Raw genomic sequence first — 20,909 nt, 5'->3', positions numbered from 1 at the left:
TTGTCTAATTTACAGTCCTGCTGGGAATACTTTGCGGCCAACTCTACTTGGCCGTATACTAAGCTTACAGGGATCTCCTTCCCATCGGGCCCTATAGGACCGACCTCAGCCATATGGTTGGGGTCATCCTTTGAGTACCGCGTCTTCACCATGGCCCAGGCCTCCCTCGCGCCCTGACTGCAGGCTGATATCTTCCACAATCGGAAGCGCCGCCGTGCTCCCTTTAGCTTCTCTGCAAGCTATCCAAGACCTTCAGGCATGGAGATGGATGGCCACAGGGCCTGGGCGACGCCTTGCATCGCCTGCCGAACTCGATCAAGCAGTTGAGAGAGCTTGGGAAGAAGGTCACCCGTAGAACCGGGCATCTCCTCTGTAGGACGACCTGTTAGCACACCTATAGACATTGCTCTGTTAGTCGACTTCCCTGCCGAACTTTCTTTCAAAGGTTCGTTCAAGCACTTACTAAATATGTCGCGCCGAAGCCGCAGATTCTCCTTCACGGAGTCTGACAGCTGGGCACGAACATCTTTCAGCTCGACGCCCAGCTTGGTGTTGGCATCTTGGAGATCGTTCTTCTCCCGCCTCACCTTTGTCAGCACCTTCTCACCAGCCTTTAGCTGGCGTAGGAGGTGTTGCATTTCCGGATTCGATCCGGCACCATCTGCAATTTCATTTATCAGATTCGCACCCATGTCGTGCTTCGCAAAATACTTATCTTTCGAAGTGTATATTACCAGAGGGGGTCTCCTTGGGCTCCCCTGCCGCGGCTAGTGCGGCCTCAAGTTGGGCTTTGCACTCTTCCAGCTCCTTGGATAGTAGGGAATTCTTTTCTGTAAGAACCTGCATAACAAATGACCCTTAAATCAGTTATTCTAACTGTTTCAAGTCTCGGGGGCTACTAGTATATATATAATTACCAAAATTTTCTTACCCGTATGTCTTTTACATATTGCTCCGTGGCTCTGGCTAGACCATTTTGAGCGGCACGGAGGTACGCATCTCTCGAATTGAAGGCATCCAATGCCTCTTGGGAGAAACAAGCGTCCCGAAGAACTGTCCAGCAACGCCTGTGGTTCATGGCACTCTCCACCTCGGAATTGGTGGTAGACAGCCTGTCCGCATCCTCTGTCGGAGGAGCGTCCAGTGCGCGCCTTGTGTTCACCTCCGCTTCCAGACCAGGCTTTGGAGCCTGGCTGGTGGAGGCGCGATTGGCAGCCTCTCCGGATATAGTCCGGCGAGGTCTCTTTGTCCTGAAGAGAGCATGAGTGTCAATGTGCCTCGAAGGTATAACACTTGGGATAGGAGGCGGGCCATACCTTTGCGCTGACGCCTCGGTCCGAACTGCACTTCTTTTCTGCCCACGGGGCCCTGCGGCCCCTCGTTGGCTTGTCGCCGCAGGTTCGGCCTTCCGCCTCAAAAACCTCCCCTGCAAAGTTCGGTTGTAATCAGGAAACTGAAAACACGAGAGGGCGGACACCTATTCGGGGTACTGGGACTTCAATCTCAGTTACCTAGGAGGCTGGAATTAGCCCTGGGTAATCGGCCGTAATGTCCACCAAGGCGTTGTCCTTGCTCAATTGATGAAACACTCCATCAATCAGCTCCACAGATATGTCCGGATCCTCTTGAGAGGCCGGGTCGAGGGACCGTCCTGGGTTCTCGGGTTGTGGAGGAGGGCTTCTTATTTCCTTAACAGCCCGGCGCAGTTCCTGCGTTGAAGTCGTCAGACTGAATATTTAACAATGGGAATACAAAATGGATGGGCAAGTAAATGCGACCACTTACCCGGCTTGGGGGATTGTGCATAGAGAATCCGCCCTGTGGGTTGACGCGGAGAAATTCCTCCTCTTCTCCCTTATACAAAGTGGACAAGATCTTTAGTAGAGCGGCAGCTGAATCCGGCCCCTTACGACCGTAGCGGGTGGCGTCGTCCTCCCCGTTGAAGTCCCACATGGGGTGGCTTCTATACTGAAGCGGTTGCACCCCTCGCATGATGCATTCGGCCATATCCCCAATCATGGTTAGTCCGGAATGGGCTAACAATCTTATTCGGCCCATCAGGTAAATGATGTTCCTGTCACTTTCCCTCTGAGGGCTCCATGGACGCCAACTTAGGCGCTTCTTTAAGGGGGCACTGTCGAATTCAGGGAGGCCGATCCGGACAGGATCCGGCAGCGGGACGTCTTCTATGTAGAACCATTCCGAGGGCTAGTCTTCGGACGCCTTCTTTGGGGTTCCGGACAAATATCTGGTCCCGGCGATGCGCCACACTTCGGCTCCGCCCACTTGATACATTGACCCCTCCTTAGAGCGGGGCACAAGGCAGAATAACCTTTTCCATAGCCCGAAATGAGCCTTGATGCCCAAAAATAGCTCGCAGAGGGCTACGTAGCCCGCGATATGCAATACAGAGGCTGGCGTGAGATTGTGTAGCTGGAGGCCGTAGAACTCCAGCAGCCCCCGAAGAAATGGATGGATTGGAAACCCGAGCCCCCTTATTAGATAGGGGACAAGGCATACCCGCTCTCCTTTGGAGGGATTGGGGGCACTCTCCGCTTGCTTTCCGCCGTTATAGATGGCAAGACCGGCTCGAACCGGGACCATGTAGGCCGGGGGGAGGAATCCCTTGGTCTGGAGCGTCACTAGCTCGCTATGCGGTACGGAGCATATCTCCCAGTACCCAGGCTGATGGCTGGAAGGGCGAGAGGAGGAGTTGTGATGGCTGGCCATGGTGGAATGGGCCTTTGTCGGATGCACTCTGATGAACACTCACGAAGGGGGGAAGATGTGGTTTGGATCTAAATCCTCGTCCCCTTAAATAGGGCAGCTCATTTATGTGGCTAAGGGTGTGATTGTAAAAACACTCGGACTTTTCATATTCGTTTGACACGTGGGAAGCGGCCATTATTGGGCGTAGAAGCCAAGGAGCGCAACATCTACAAGAAACCGGACTTTATTCAACAGGTACAGAGAATTTGGGGGAGAACCCGCCTTGCAATGCCGAAGACAATCTGCGCGCCGGACTCATCATCATTGAAGCCTGGTTCGGGGGATACTGAGGGAGTCCTGGATTAGGGGGTGTTCGGATAGCCGGATTATACCTTCAGCCGGACTCCTGGACTATGAAGATACAAGATTGAATACTTCATCCCGTGTCCGGAAGGGACTTTCCTTGGCATGGAAGGCAAGCTTGGCGATATGGATATGCAGATCTCCTACCATTGTAACCGACTTTGTGTAATCCTAACCCTCTCTGGTGTCTATATAAACCGGAGGGTTTTAGTCCGTAGGACAACATACAGAACAACAATCATACCATAGGCTAGCTTCTAGGGTTTAGCCTCTCTGATCTCGTGGTATATCTACTCTTGTACTACCCATATCATCAATATTAATCAAGCATGACGTAGGGTTTTACCTCCATCGAGAGGGCCCGAACCTGGGTAAAACTTCGTGTCCCTTGCCTCCTGTTACCATCCGGCCTAGACGCACAGTTCGGGACCCCCTACCCGAGATCCGCCGATTTTGACACCGACACTAGCTATTACATCACTGCTCCGAGCCTCTATTCATAACTTGTTTGTGTGTTCTTGATCTTCCCAAGTTGCATGACTAATTTGATGCTTCTATTAATTATGGAGCTGCCAACCCCATCAAGCAAAATATTTGTTCTTTTGGGGCTGGCACCTCGAACAAGCATAAAAATAGAGGGAAGCAGATATACTCCCTCTGATTCTATTTACTCTGCGCATAACTCTTGACCCGCATACCTAGGAGGGCACTGGTTTAATTTTTCTGGACTAATTTGCCAATTAATTAGGGCAGAGGCGGATGGGGCGGGGCACAAAAGGAAACCAGTGCTAGGAATCGGCAACGCGTAGACTAATACGAGAAAACTGAGAAAAAGTTATACGCAAAGTAAAAAGAATTCGGAGGGAGTATTGTCGTGTATGCACACACCCTCTTTCATTAGTTTAGATGAACCATTGATGATCAATTCGGACCAGTGCATGTGATTAAAATTAATTTTACCTAAATAGATGGTGTAGAATAAACTACAACAACTAGATTTGCAACCACGGGATGCTGATGATATCTTCAAAGAACATTGCAACAGCAGCTAGGCTTCACAGCAACATATGGTAAGCCAGTGTGTTTTAGTACGTGTAATCCTACCGAATTACAAATAGTTCAGTTGTCTGCTTTGCTGTATTGCTTGATTCGAATGCTTATTTGTTGTTACGCTATACCTGAGTTGGCCAATATGTCAGCAGTGCTTGATGTACTATCGTAAAGAAATGCATGCCTATTTCATTTGAGTCCTTAACTTTTCCTCTCAACTTCATCACAAGACTGTCTTCGTAGTTTATATGAGGCCACACTGTTAAGTGCTTTCTCAGATTATTTCAACTGCTTAGATGCCTTGGAAACTTAAATATGGCGGTTTTACACTCCCTTTCAACTAGGGATGTCAACTGGGTCCGGTTTAATCCCTATTAAAGTCCACTAGTGGTATGATAGTTCAAAAGAGGTTTTGTTTTTTTGAGGAAAATGAACTAGGGAGGTAGCAAAAACTAACTAGATAGGACTGGCGGATTTCGTTTATTTGCCACTTACATCCCTAGTTTCATCTTACCATTTTAATTTCTTTTCGGCTGATGCTGCTTCGAACCATTTAAATATAGTTTGCCATGCTCGGCAATAATTCATCCGTTGTTTACCATGTAAGCTTACTGCCTGGATCATACGATAACTATCTCTTACTGATGTCCAGCGGAAACCTTTCAGGATGCCGTTCACACTAGGACACAATGTACAACCCCAGAATCTATTTGTGGAAGCAGTGCGCCATCCATGTTACCATATGGTAGCAGTTCAGAGGCAACACCGCCGGAGAGCAGTCTGAGCACAGATATTATAGTGCTTGAGGCTCTACTAGAGGCAGAAAGAGATGGTGTGGCTGCCATGAATGAGGTAATATTTATCTTGAGGCTGGAAATTACGGAATTAGTAGCACGCATTATGCAAGCAACCCAAGAATTGGAGGAAGTAACAATGTTGCATTTGAAGATGGAGGAGGTCCTGCTGTTTCTGCTATCTGAAGCCCAAGATAATCCCGGTTCTTCTTTAGATACCAGTTGAAATTTTCATTAGATTATTGTACTTGCATGTTGTGTCATGTCTCTGAATGGATTGTGTTGCAAGACCCCCTATGTTGTCCATGTGTTGTAATGATCCAAATTTTTTAGGTGAGGTAATCCTCAATACTTGTATGATTGACATAAGGTGAACTGTTTGTCATGTGAGCATATTGTATTGGATGAAATAACTGTTTGACTCAGAGTGTATCCAACCTACTGAATTCGAAGATCACGGCATTTCTAAATCATAATCATATATAAAGGTGGAATAAATCTCTGTTGTGGTTTTGAAGAAATAAATAACAAAATGTATAATTATCTGTGGATATTCATAATCGAATACAAATTGGATTTGAATTTAGTTTGCCAGGTCCCAGGGCAAACGTGAATGCTAATTCTCCCAAGTTTTGAACGAAGTGGCTAAACACCCACTATAATTTGTGGGCTGCTCGAAGCAAGTGTTCACGAGATGGAAATTACTATCTACCCCTGACACTTGACATCCTTATCGACGGGATTTACACTGTTGTCGATAGGGGTAGACTAGTAACTTCAATCAGACATGACACGACGGCCTCTGAGCCCATTCAGACACGGTGGGCGCCAAACATGGGCAGCAAAACACATTTGATTCAAGCTCGTCCGAAAGACATGTGTCTCTTCCTATATTTCCCCATTCATACACGGTGGGCGGCAAAACAAACTCTCCTTGTCCGAAATCAATGTAGGCTTATATTTTAAATAGGGGCAGATGTGTAACTTCCATCAGATGTGACACAACGGCCCTACCTGTTAGCCCCATTCATACACCGTGGGCGCCAATCGTGGGCGGCAAAACACCCTCTCCTCGCCCGAAATCGATGTAGGCTAATATTGTAAATAGGGGCACATGTGTAACTTCCATCAGACGTGACACAACTGCCCTACCTGTCATCCTTGTTCATACACCATGGGCGCCAACCGTGGGCGGCAAAACACCTTCTCCTCGCCCGAAATAGTTACCGGAAAATATTTGGGAGATGCGAGATTACCGTCCTATCCCCAACCGATGCGATGTCCGAAATTTTAAACGAAGGATACGTTCATAACTTTCCCCCATTTCAGAGAAGCGTGTCCCAAAGTTTGAGACCCCCCCCCCTCCATTTCCCCATTCATACACCGTCGGCGGCACGACAACCTCCGCACTACGGCCAGCCTCCTCCGTCCGCCACCCCATCCTCCACCTTGCCGGAGCCGCTACCCCTACCCCGTCGTCCATTGCAAGAGATTGACGTCTCTCATCCACAGCACTGGACTAGGATCCTTTCATCGCCTCCTCTCGCTTCATCGGCGCTGTCGTCCACCTTGCTGTTGTCGCTCCTACGGCCGCCTCGTCCACGGCAACAGGATATATCCCCCGACCCGGTCGTCTGCCGTCTAAAGTCTTCTTCCCCGCCGCCGACAGCCATCGCACCCGCAGCACCCTCAACGTATCAGCATAGGCCTACATGGTGTCACAAGAGAGGTGGTACTCTTCCATATGTGCTTAAGTTATTGATCTCACCTGGAAAATAGATCATAATTTGTTTACTGTACTTTTCTTGTCTGTACCAAATCGTAGTGGCTAGTTGAAAGCAAACATTGGTTGTGAAGTAGCTTTGTCTGGTTTGCACCTTCAGATCCGCCATGGCACGGGCACTATACTCGTAAAGCTTATGGTTTCCCCCTTATATTCACTACCATCATCGTAGGTGCTTCGTGTCATGCTAGCACTGCTCCTCAAGACCTCAACCCAAAGCTTACGTGTTGAAATACGAATCTGATATGATGCTCATATCACTAAACCAGAGAACGTTTAATTGGTCACCTAATGTTCCTATATTCGTTTCGAAAAGCATGTGCGCCACCCACTGGTCCAGCTAGTTGCACTTTCCTAATTTTCCTCTTGATACTTAGGGTTTTCCCCTTTTATCTACTCTACTATGATCTGCGTAGGTGCTTTCTGTCGTACTAGCATTACTCCACCCTTCAATCTAAACAACACAACACTCAGAATTCGAAAGCTTAGTTGTTAAAATATGATTGTGATATGATACTTATATTAGTTAACCGACACATTTAATTGGTTAGCTAAAGGTCCCACTTGAGTTTCCAAATGCATGTCGCGACATATAGAGAGACAGCATAATTGCATTTCTTTGTTACTTGTTGACCGTACTTTCTTGTCCATACCAAATCTTAGTTGTTATTTCAAAGCAAACATCAGTTGCTAACTACCCTTTGCGCGGTTTGCAGCTTCAGATCTGCCATCCCACTGCCACGGTCACCACTGTACTCATCATGCTTATGTTTTCCCCATTTTATGATGACCACAATCAGCCTATGTGGTTTGTGTCGTAATAGCACTACTCCACCCATCGAGCTAAACAAGCTTAGTTGTACAAATTCATATCTGATATTATTGCTGATATTAGTAAAACTGAGAGATGTTTAATTGGTTAGCTAAATGTTCCTACTTTAGTTTCGAAATGCATGTGAGCCACATATGGAGAGACCAGAAAGAATAGTATTTCTCTGTGCGCTCTGGTTCATCATGGGTGGCCAACCGACATTGTATTAAAAGACTTGTAATATCTTCAATTTGGTTGCTCTTCTGCTCTTCTTTAAGATGATACTCTTCTCTTGCGGTCAACTGGTCAGGTCGAGTTGTTCTCCCTTAGTATCTTTTGAATCTGTCAGGTCAGGTCGATGTGTTCTTCTTTACTATATGTTGAAGCTATCATCTGCGAAGTGTCATCACTTCTGGAGCTCTCATATTTTGAGTAGTAGGCCACATTATATTAATGCACATAACAAATTACAGCATGCATGGCATCTTTTAAAAGAATTGCAGAGATAGCACAAAGGGGTTTACAGGGAGGTAGTATTGGATTAGAATCACTTCTGCATTACAAAGAAAATCTCACTTGTTTTTATGTTTTCATGCATGTTAGATGTTGAGCATTATCAAAATGAATATGAGAATGGGCGCACGAGAGGAATATTGCAGAATGATCCACTGCCTAACAAACTTGGCATGGTGGAGGATGGCCTATCTTATTCACCCATCAAGGTGCTTGCTCTAACTTTGCAAAGTTGTATTGGTCGCACATATTTTGCTTCTGACCTCTTGCATTACTTCTACTTTGTTACACCATCTGCTTAGTTTAAGCATCATATATGAGTATATGCCATACCTATCCATTTTCTGTACCTATTCCATGTGTCGTCACACTATGTTTTTTCAGTCAAATGTTGTTCTTTCGTAATAGGTGTCCAAAAGGAAGAGGGTGGGTGCAGGTCGTCAAGGAGTACAAACTAGGTATTTGGAAAAGGTAGTGATACCTATTAAATCAGATAGATCAGCAGCCACAGAAAACACAGGCCCAACTGTACCACACTTTACCCCTACTCCAGTGGCCAAACCCCTATTAGAACTGCTGGGAGCCCAACGTCAGGTACTGTCTATGATATCAATTCAAAATTTGAACTCCTAAATTTCTGCTTGTGACTTACCTTCTCTCTTGTATGAAAACTAATTTCAGATGAATCTCCTTGCTCAAAGGATCATACGATCTCAAAACAATAATGGGCTCTGCATTGCTCTTGTCAGTACCTCTCTCCCTTTTGCCTTGTAATGCTGTACTTAATTGCTATTTGATTATGTATCATCAGTCTTCACCTGAGCTTCATTATCCTCTGTTTCTTCCAATATTATTTGATCTATATTTACTCTTTGCAAAATGTAGAATAATGGCAACGCTTATAAAGAATTTTCTTTGGGGAATTTATTGAATTATCCTTCCATCAACATGGAGAAGGGCTTTGTCCAGCCCGTGTTAACATGTAATGTAAGTTCATCCTTCTCAAGCCTTCAAACTTTGTTCTAGTATAGATTTGGATAGGCATCATTTCCTCCACTGTTGTTTGCTTTGCTGTTTACATCTGATTGGATGTTTGCAACAACTACCAGTTTCAAATTGTAGTTGTAAAAACATGTTCCTTATGCATAACAGATCCATTTATTTGCTTATATAATTGTGAAACATGTTACGTGTCTCCTTGTTTCTCTTTCAGACTCGTATCTCTTACGCCAGGCAAAACTTTAGGGAAGATAGTGAGCCAAACCGTCTTGAGGACAGCGAGATGACCCCAAGGTCCTGTCTTGATGAAGATAGTGAGTTGAAGCTACTCACCAGAAGGTGTGAGACAACCTCTGTGCAGTCGCTACCTCAATCAGCTCGACTTCTACAGTCTCAACATAAAGCGGAAAGGCTTGCTTCAGCTCAGCTCCGGCTTGAAGTCAAAGATGCAATGAAGATGTCAGAGGACTGCCGTGCGCACCATCATGCCTTAAATCTAGTGTTGATGCATCTATCGTTGACACAACTGAGGTCTACTCAGCTTCTTCAGCTGTTTGGGGGGGGGGCCTGGTCAGGCCTAGTGCCTTTTGAAGTGCTCTCAGTTTTGTATATTCTTTTGTCGACGCGTTTATTTGCACTCGTGGTGAACTTTGATGCCCAGTGGATGTAATATGTGTGATAGCCGTGATAGCCTAGCGTAAGTTGCTTGCTTATTTACTTATTTCCTTGTTGTCTTGTTTATTTGTTTGCTTCTAGTCATTGCAGTTCTTTTTCCACGGTTTGTTAGTGGCAGCTGTCGGTGTCAAAACCGGCGGATCTTGGGTAGGGGGTCCCGAACTGTGCGTCTAGGCCGGATGGTAACAGGAGGCAAGGGACACGAAGTTTTACCCAGGTTTGGGCCCTCTTGATGGAGGTAAAACCCTACGTCCTGCTTGATTAATATTAATGATATGGGTAGTACAAGAGTAGATCTACCACGAGATCAGAGAGGCTAAACCCTAGAAGCTAGCCTATGGTATGATTGTTGTTCTGTATGTTGTCCTACGGACTAAAACCCTCCGGTTTATATAGACACCGGAGAGGGTTAGGGTTACACAAAGTCGGTTACAATGGTAGGAGATCTATATATCCGAATCGCCAAGCTTGCCTTCCACGCCAAGGAAAGTCCCTTCCGGACACGAGACGAAGTCTTCAATCTTGTATCTTCATAGTCCAGGAGTCCGGCTGAAGGTATAGTCCGGCCATACGGACACCCCCTAATCCAGGACTCCCTCAGTAGCCCCTGAACCAGGCTTCAATGACGACGATTCTGGCGCGCAGATTGTCTTCGGCATTGCAAGGCAGGTTCCTCCTCCAAGTACTTCATAGAAGATTTTGAACACAAAGATAGTGTCCGGCTCTGCAAAATAAGTTTCCACATATTGCCATAGAGAGAATAGTATTTACACAAATCTAATATGCTGACGTATTCCGTAGTGCGGCATCGCACCACGGCCAAGCCTTTATTCGAATCGTTTTATTATCCCACCTCAGCGCGTCATGCGAGGCGGTTTCCTTGGCACGTCTTGTTAAAGCAGAGATTGTGTCCCCTTATTCCGGGATTCTCATCAATATGGGCGTGGGCAACCCAACCGCTTCTAGGACTCCTAGACTATAGGCAAATCCAAACGGCCACGGAGTGGATGCTTGATATTCGCCATGGAAAACAGGGCAAAAGCACAGATGATTCCACGATCCGTACACGGACCATACACGTACCCAGAACGGGCCATACGGGGACACGGGACAAAAAGTTCCTGACGCCCGTCGTGGACGGAGCTGTACCCTCTTTATAAAGGGACAAGGCTTTTATTTTTTCCCTCTCGTGCTCAATCGAATCCTTCCCCCACCTCAAGCTCAAACACCCAAAGTTCAGGTCAGGTGCTCCGAACCTTCAGTCATGTCCGGATCTAGCCTTCAAGGCCGATGGGTGCCTTCCTCCGTCACGGAAGAAGGCACCAAAAAGTTGAGGGAGGCCAGATATCTGACCGCCGAGATTTTGCATCGGCTGCCTGCCCAAGGGCAGGCCGTCCCCTCCCCCGAACCCAACGAGAATGTCGTGTTCGTCTCCCACTTCCTCCGAGGTCTAGGACTTGCTCTGGATCCTTTCGTCAGGGGTTTGATGTTTTATTATGGGCTAGATTTCCATGATCTAGCTCCGGACTCCTTTCTCCATATCACGACATTTATTGTCGTGTGTGAGGCCTTCCTCCGGGTTACCCCTCACTTTGGCCTGTGGCTCAAGACCTTTGAAGTAAAGCCGAAGATGATCGAGGTGCAACATGCAGCGTGTGGAGGTGCCTCAATATGCAAGATGACGGGAGCTCCATGGCCCAAAGGTTCCATTCCAGAGGTGTCTGAATTGTGGCAACAGGAGTGGTTCTACATCACGGCTCCTAGAAGTGCCAAGTGGGCGGCCGCCCCTGTTTTCCGCTCGGGCCCTCCACCACAACTGATGTCATGGATCAGCAGAGGTCTGAGCTGGGGTCCGGCCAAGGACGTGCCTATACTGCAAAGCCGCATTCGAGATCTCTTCAATGGAGATTTTAGTTTGGTCGCGGTAATACAAGTTATGCTGGTTCGTCAAGTCCAGCCTTGCAAACGCCGGCCCCTTCGCTTGTGGGAGTTCAATCCCGAGGGACCGCGTGTCATTCAAAATTTCCTCGGCCTGACGCACGAGGAGATGTACAAGTCATTCTTTGGACCTCAGGTAGAGTGTCCGGAAATCACCGAGGACGTGGGCCTGAGCAGTAACCGCGCCACCGAACAGGTAAGGAATCTTCCGGCCGAACATACTATCTCTCATTTGTTACGAAGTTATTTCTGAGAGTTCGCTTTTTGACCAGGACTGGCTAACAAAGGCGAAGTTGAGTCGGTGTTCGTCCCCTCTCCCTGAGGGTTTGGACAATCCGGTATTGGAAAAGATGCTCTAGGTCGCACCTTGCCCAGAGCCCTTGAAGGAAGATACTGGGGAGGATAATACGGGCGGACGCGGGCCCCCAATGCTACCCATTCTAACCGAGGGAGCGAGCGTCTCCATGAAGGAAGACGACCGGAGGAGGAAAAGGACTGTGCCCGGGGATTCGGAAGCCGAAGCTTCCAAACGGGAGAAGAAGTCTCCCACAGAAGGTCCTACCTTGGGGGGTGCTTTTGCCGCACAAAGTCCATGGGGGGATCAATTCTCCAGCGAGTCATAAGTGACCCGAAATACTTTAATAGTACAGGTATGCCATCTTTTTCTTCTAAGAAAATAACCACCGCATATATCTTTGCAGTTCAGGCCTTAGCCCCTCTCAAATGAGCTCGTCTTCGGTGGATCTTCTTCCAGAGATGATGGAGAGCGAAACGCCTCCTCCAGACTCCTCCGCTCCGGAAGCGGGCGACCCCAAAGTGTTGTCGTGGAGGACCTCTCCTAGTCCAGTGAGGCCAGAAGATAATCCCATTGACCCCTGAAGCTCCCAGTGTCCGGCTCCCAAAGAGAGCGGACAAAAGAGTCCGGCTCCATCTGGTGTGTGATCGGATGTTCTGAGGGAGTTGGTGGGGCGAGCGGCCATCTCAGATGAACACCGTGTGCTGATGAATACGGTGATGGAGAGAATCTCATCCGCTGAAAGTGGATTGCATGAAGCTTTTATGAGTCTACTGACAGGCTTTGAGGTACGTAAAATATTGTATGATAGTCTTGCACATGCTAGGTGTGCCCTGTGTAGATAGTAGCCCCTGAGACTCTGGTTGTCGTCGGAAACGACGACGAACAGAGGATCATATTCCCAGGTAATAACCATACTGCCTCTATGTCCAGGTGATGGAAGCTCTGGTGGCTAGCCGGACTAGCGAGTTTGCCCATTTAAAATGGCAGTTGGATGCGGCAGACGCCGACATCGAGCTTGTTAACAAAAGGCTTGACGAGCCACAGGGTAAGTGTGTTTATCTGGTAAATGCCACATAGTAAGAGTAGCATGATGCTGGTATCTTTAATATGTTGTGACTGCAGATGGAGCTGCCACTGTTGAAGCCTTGTGGGCAGAACTTGCCCGAGCCAAGGAACAAGCGAGGTTTGGTAATGCGGCTACTTTGAAGCCGGCCGAAGAGTTGAAAGCCGAGAAGGCCGCGCATGGCGAGAGCCGAGATAAGATGGCCAAGATGGCCATAGAATTAAAAGCCGCCGACGACCGTTGTCGGGTTCTCGAAAAGGAAAACCTAGTGAAGGCATCGAACCTTGAGAAGGCTACTGTGACAAGAAAAGACATCCGCTCTGCTATGAGGGCGAAGAAGGAGGAGCTGCGGGAAGCCGGGGATATTGTAGCTAGGAAATCCTTTATGTTGCGGAGGAAGTTCGGAGATCCATGGTATGCCTCTCTGGATCGGCTGTGGAGTTTGGAGGATGTGTATATGGATTTGGCGGCGAGCGCTGCCGATGCGGCCAAGTACTTCCAGGGTCAGACGGACCGTGAAGTGGACCAACTGTTTTGGACACAATTCCATTCCCCCGAGCGTCCGCTTTCATTGACGGACCAATTAGCCGAATGGGCCGAACTGAATAGGTTGTCCGGACTCACCATGAGGTCTGTTGTGGATCAGCTGTGGCCGGAAAGGCCAAAACCGGACAGCTATTTCAGCTTGGTGCAGCAGTTCCTTGACGTGGTGCCGCACATTAATGCGATGAAGAGGTCCGCGTGCATAGAGGGCGCATGGATGGCCTTTGCCCGTGTTAAAGCATACTGGGCGGAGATGGACGCTACCACTGTTGCAGCGCGGGATTCGGCCATGGGTCGAATGGCTGCTGAGCACTACTTTGAAGAAGTTCTTGAGGGTGCTCGTTTGATAGAGACCTAGTGCTCAAAAAATATTATGTTTGAGTGATATGTAATCTCATTATAAGCGAAATGCTTTTATAAATTTTTATAAGGCTATTTTTATACTTTTGCCTGAAAGTAATATGATGCCTCCTGGGCGGCCGTTTATGTATACATGTGTATAACCTGAAAGATTGCAGCCGTCGGCTTCAACCCCCACGCATATAATGCGGAGGTGCTCGCAAAAAAAACATGTGTTCACACTTAACCCAACGTCTTGGTCCTATTAAGGAGGTGATAGCGGAGCGAGCGAGGCAACCGGACTATAATGCTTTAGCACTTTCACTTAGCCATAGGAGTTTGACAGTGGGGCTACTAGATTGCCCCTGGTGGCTCCGCACTCTCCCGATCCCGGGGTGCGTACATGCCTGGCCGGAAAACGGCCCTTCATTAAGGCGGAGGAATTCTAACATTCCAACAGGTCATCGAGTGGTTGACCAGTCTCACGCTATATCATGATAGTCAGTTTTCGGCTTTCTCTACTGAGGTGCTCGTCCGGATGAACCAGGGCAAAATCGCAGTAGTTCTCTTGGTGCTACCTTAGCCGGTAAAGAGGAACGTAAGGCACCAAAACACAGGAGCCGGGCAAACCCAACATTTGACCAAAGACAATGATTCGGAGCTGATGCATATAGGGCCAAACTCGCGACGCCGAACACTCCCTAAGGTATTCGGTCTTTGTGGTATAAACCGGGCCTAAAAAATGGCCTTTGTAAGAAGCCCCTTGTGTCCAGGTACGTGCATTGTTCTGGCGTGGCCACATGCCAAGACGTCAGCATCCTTCTCAATGGTGGATATGTATCAACAAGAGACAGTAAAAAAGGTTTATGCAGGGTCTTAATCTAAAAAGAATCCTTGGAGCGGGTCCCTGCTGCACGTCTGCGCCTGTGTCTCCGTTGTGCCGTATCCTGGACGGGTGTAGCACGATGATCGTCCGTAAAAGAGAGGAATTCGGGTGAAAAAGTTGTCGTGCAAAAAGATAGTTTTTAAAGAAACCATGTATAATTCAAGATGAGAAGAAACCACTTGTCTGCGCGCGTTTGAGCCCCTTGTTAGCGGGTATAAATAGGGGTGTGACCATTTATTCGGTATAAATAGCGGCGCCGGATTTGATTAGTTGTGTCTGAGGTCTTGACGACCTATTGGATGCTTTCACTGGTCCGGGCGCCTTTAGTGTGCGGCTGCTAAGGCAGCCGCACTCTCTTCGGCGCGCAGAGATCGCTTGATATTTCCGTTCACTGAAATGATGCCACGTGGACTAGGCATCTTGAATGTGAGGGAGGCGTAGTGTGGTATTACATTAAAGCAAGCGAAAGCTTCGCGTCTGAGCGGTGCTTGATAGCCACTTTGGAACGGAGCAATGTGGAAGGTTAAATGCTCGCGACCGAAGTTATCGGGGGAGCCGAATATAACTTGTAGTAGGAGGGAGCCCGTACAACGAGCCCTTGGGCCTGGCGTTACTCCTTTAAAGGTAGTATTGCTATGGCGAATTTTTGTTGGGTCTAACCCCATCCCGCGGATTGTATCCTGATATATTAGGTTTAGATTGCTGCCACCGTCCATCAAGACTCGTGTGAAGTGATATCCGCCAATTACTGGGTCTAATACCAGGGCAGCCCATCCTGCGCATCGGATACTTGCTGAGTAATCACGATGGTCGAAAGTGATCGGTTGAGATGACCAGTGGCAGGACTTCGTGATGACAGGCACTTGGGTATATTTTCCTGGGAGTGCCGCGTTGTTTTTTCCCTTGATCACATGTAACACGTTTACTGTTTTGACTTCTGGTGGAAATTTCTTTTGTTCCCCAGTGTCTTGCTTGGGAGGCTCGTCCTCGTCTTCACTTGGTGTATCCTCCCCCTTGTGTACGGCTTTGATCTTGCCGGATTGCTTGAAGACCCAACATTCTCTGTGGGTATGATTAGCAGGTTTACCAGGGGTACTATGGATCTGACATACTTGGTCCAGAATTTTGTTGAGGCTGGACAGTTCATCCCTGGTGCCTTTAGAGGGAGGCTTTTGACCTGGCCGAGAGCTTTTGAATCCGGCGTTTACTGTCGTGCCCTTCGTGATGTCTTCTTTATTCCGGCGTTTGTTATTGCTGTTGCGCCGTGATTTCCCATTTCCATCTCTAACTTCAGATGTACTGGGGTCGCTGGTGCTACATCTGGCTAGCCAGCTGTCCTCACCCGCGCAAAAGTGGGTCATGAGGTTTGTTAACGCGGCCATCATTCTCGGCTTATTTTGGCCGAGGTGTCTGGCGAGCCATTCGTCACGAACGCTACGCTTAAAAGCTGCCAAGGCTTCAGCGTCCGGACAGTCGACAATCTGGTTCTTTTTAGTAAGAAACCTGTTCCAAAGCTTTCGGGCTGACTCTCCGGGCTATTGAGTTATATGACTCAAATCGTCCGCATCTGGAGGTCGGACATAAGTCCCTTGAAAATTTGCCCGAAAGGCGTCTTCGAGCTCTTCCCAACTTCCAATGGAGCTTTCGGGGAGGCCTTTAAGCCAGTGATGAGATGGTCCTTTGAGCTTGAGGGGTAAGTACTTGATGGCGTGGAGATCATCTCCTCAAGCCATATGGATGTGAAGGATGTAGTCCTCAATCCAGACCCCAGGGTCTGTTGTTCCGTCGTATGTCTCTATGTTTACGGGTTTGAATCCCTCTGGAAATTCATGGTCTAGCACCTCATCGGTGAAACATAGAGGGTGTGCGGCACCCCTGTAGCTGGGTGTACCGCGTTGTTCGGATGTTTGTTGTGTTGCATTGTATGCTGGGGCGCGCTTGCGTGGTCCATAGATGGATCTTGTTGCGTCGTCCTTTGGGTGCGAGCCCTCGCATGGGTCGCGTGTTTTATTGTGAGTGGCGTTGTATGCCACTCTGTGTTGGTAGAGGGGTCGTCTATCTGGCCAGGTGGCTGCTTTGATATTTGGTTGTGGGGGGTCTGAGGCCTCCTCATCGAATTCAAGTAGCAGCTTCCGCTTTGGGTAGCTCTTGGAGGTGCGATTGTCGTCGTACCTCACTGCTATGTTGAGTATTTTACTCCATCTGATTTGGAGTGTGTCTTGCACAGCCTTGAGCCTTTGCTTCTGCTTTTTAAGACTCCTCGCGGTGGCAACAAGCCTTTTACGGGCATTCTGCTGCTCCAGGTGCCTGTCCGGCGTTATGTCGTCCGGACCATTATCCTTGATAGAATTTGTTTGTTCGGTTTGATTATCCGGATTGCCATTGTCCGGCAGCAATTCGCCCTGCTCCACCGTTGGATCTGTGTGATCATTATTTCTATCGAGGCGAGATTTGGGGCGGCGCTTGCAACGCCGCTTTGACTGCTTTTCGAGGGAACAAGCCTTCGGTGCGTCCTTCCGCTCCTCGTCATCATCTTTTGGTGCGTCCACCATGTATACGTCATATGACGAGGTGGCTTTCCAGGGCCCAATAGGCGCTGGTTCTTCATCGTCTCCTTCATCGGTGTCCATACCGTCGATGTCTTCGGAGTCGAAGTCGAGCATGTCGGTTAAATCGTCGACAGTGGCTACAAAGTGGGTGGTGGGTGGGCTTTGAATTTCTTCATCGTCCATATCCCAACCTTGCCGACCGTAGTCCGGCCAGGGCTCTGCTGATAAAGAGAGAGACTTTAGTGTCTTCGGAATATCGCCGAAAGGCGAGTGCTGAAAGATGTCCACGGCAGTAAACTCCATGATCGGCGCCCAATCGGATTCGATCGGCAGGGGCGCAGAGGGTTCGGAGTCCGGAGAGGAGTCCAGCTCCTTGGAGTCATGAGTCTCGTGGAGTGCGGGGCAGGTGTTCGGCTCGATCGCCATTGGGATCGGAGCCCCCGAGGCGGCGTCCAACCACCCATCCTCGATCGGCGTAGTTAGCTCTGAATTAAGGGTCGAAGCCGATGCAGGTGCGGCCTCCAGGGCACTGTTCGGCGGCAGAGCTAGATCATGCTCGTCGTGACAGTGCGGCACGCTCGGCAGTGGCTCGAATCCGTCGAAGATCAAGTCCCCGCGGATGTCAGCCGTGTTGTTTAAACTTCCAAATCTGACCTGACAGCCAGGGGCATAGCTTTCGATCTGCTCCAGATGGCTAAGTGAATTGGCCCGCAGTGCGAAGCCGCCAAAGATGAAGATCTGTCCAGGGAGGAAGGTCTCACCCTAGACTGCATCGCTATTGATGATCGTAGGAGCCATCAAGCCTGGCGGCGACGACACAGAGGAACTCTCAATGAAAGCACCAATGTCGGTGTCAAAACCGGCGGATCTCGGGTAGGGGGTCCCGAACTGTGCGTCTAGGCCGGATGGTAACAGGAGGCAAGGGACACAAAGTTTTACCCAGGTTCGGGCCCTCTTGATGGAGGTATAACCATACGTCCTGCTTGATTAATATTAATGATATGGGTAGTACAAGAGTAGATCTACCACGAGATCGGAGAGGCTAAACCCTAGAAGCTAGCCTATGGTATGATTGTTGTTCTGTATGTTTTCCTATGGACTAAAACCCTCCAGTTTATATAGACACCGGAGAGGGTTAGGGTTACACAAAGTCGGTTACAATGGTAGGAGATCTATATATCCGAATCGCCAAGCTTGCCTTCCACGCCAAGGAAAGTCCCTTCCGGACACGGGACGAAGTCTTCAATCTTGTATCTTCATAGTCCAAGAGTCTGGCTGAAGGTATAGTCCGGCCATCCGGACACCCCCTAATCCAGGACTCCCTCAGCTGCAATAACCTATTTTTTAAAACTAAGCCACAATAACCATGGGCTAATATTTACTGTAGTGACACTGGGCCTCCTACGGGCCGTAGAAACAGTGGGCCTTCTAGGGGTCGTAGAAACAATGGGCCTTCTACGGGCCATAGAAACAATGGGCCTTCTACGGGCCGTATCATCAATGGGCCTTATACGGGAAGTATGATCGATGGCCAAACATGGGCCAATAACAGGCTGCATTATGGTCGTAAACGGGCTAGAGTTTGAATCGTCCGTTCATGGGCCGACCATAACGGGCCATCGTTAATAGGTCGTATTTGATGACGCTATGAAAACGGCCCAACGTATTAACGGACCACAAACATGCCGACTGTAACCACGGGCTGAATTTGGCCCACAAGCAGAAAATGACAGTAACGGGCCATAAGTAAACGAATGCTGGAAATGAGCCCAAGAATAAATGGGCTCTAAGAAGGCCGAAAGATAACATGGGGTGGAAACAGACCAACGGAATAACGGGTCGTTAATGGGTCAAGTGATACACTGTTCATTACGGGCCAGTTTCACCACGGGCCGTTAATGGGTGTAAAGTGATACACTGTTCATTACGAGCCAATTTCACCATGGGCCGTTAATAGGCCAAGTGTTACATAGGGCCTCATATGGGCTGAAAGACGTCATGGGCCATACATGGGCCAGATGTGAAAACGGGCTGGAATCATATTGGGTGGCCCAGATGACGCTACTGGGCCTAATTCGGATAGGGCGTAACGGGCCTTGGGTTAGCAGGCTGTAAATGGGCTATATGCGAACAGGCCGTTAACAGGCTTTACATGGGCTGGCCTGCCACCTTTTGACCAAGTCAAACGGGCCGGCCTTTTCACAGGAATGGGCCTCTGTTGGGCCATGCCACGTGTCGACGTATCATAGGCGCCTATCTGACCCACAAACGAGCTGACACGTGTTTCGTCCGGCCAATAAGAATTTTACACGTGGAAATTTCCCATTGGTCAGGGCTGTTAACGCGTTATCGTATCCAAAACCTGACCCAGTAGCTTAACGGCGTTCTGTTATGGTGGATGCCACATGTCGGTCACCCTTGACAAAAGCACTTCTGTGACGCGTGATTTATCGTCATGGAAGTGGACACTTCCGTGATGATAATTTTGGTAATGTCATGGAACACTTCTATGACATCACAGGTATGACTATCTTGATTCTGTCATAAATTTTTCATGGATGTACATACATGAAAAAAAAACGCGACCTACTGTGACAAACACGTATCATCACGGAAGTGTATTTTTTTGTAGTGATCATAAGAAACTCGAATAGTATAAATTGTTTCCATATTAAAAGAGTAATGTTCAGAAAAGGGGTAATCATAATCATGACAAGTTTTATAAATATAATCATCATTACTTTTTATAGCATAAGTATCATCACAATAATCATCATAAGTAGCAACTTTGTTCTCATCATAATCAATTGAAACCTCTTCCAAGATAGTGGAATCATTACTAAATCCACTTTCATAATTGTCATAGTAAGATTCAACACCCTCCAAAATAGTGGGATCATTACTTCCTAAAGTTGACACTCTTCCAAACCCACTTTCATCAATATAACCATAATAAATAGGAGGCATGCTATCATCATAATAAATTTGCTCATCAAAACTTGGGAGACTAAAAATATCATCTTCATTAAATGTAGCATCCCCAAGCTTGGGGCAAACATTAATTGTAGCAAATACATTCTCAAACATTCCATTCTCATCAAACATAGCATCCCCAAGCTTGGGCCTTTTCATATCATAAGCATAATCACTCTCATCCTTAACAGTATGGATAGCACCAATAGTGTAGCAATTATCATCATCACAACGAGTGATAGGAGCAACATTATTTGGGAGGGATACCTCTTTACCTTTACTTCTCCGTCTTTTCTTTTTCTTCTTCACATTAAGTATGGGTTTATCCCTCTTTTTGGAGCTCCCTATTAATGAGATTGGTTGAATAGAAGGCTCCTCCTCATTACCTGATTCATCATAAGAAATAATAGGAGAATATTGGGAAGTCTCTTCCCTTTCATTAGTATTCTCTTCATCTTATATTTGTTTTCTTGTCTTTATGTAATTCGCAATATAAGGATTTTCAATGCAATTCACCGCACAATACATAAAAATTTCTTCTAGATCAAAATCAAGAAATCTATCAAGATTAAATTTTGGAATACCCTCAGTTATATGTTTCATTTCTTCATATCCCAAAAGAA

Source organism: Triticum aestivum, chromosome 7A, assembly GCF_018294505.1.
Source record: "Triticum aestivum cultivar Chinese Spring chromosome 7A, IWGSC CS RefSeq v2.1, whole genome shotgun sequence".
NCBI classification, from domain to species: Eukaryota; Viridiplantae; Streptophyta; class Magnoliopsida; order Poales; family Poaceae; genus Triticum; species Triticum aestivum.
Note: the sequence above shows the minus strand (reverse complement) of the source record.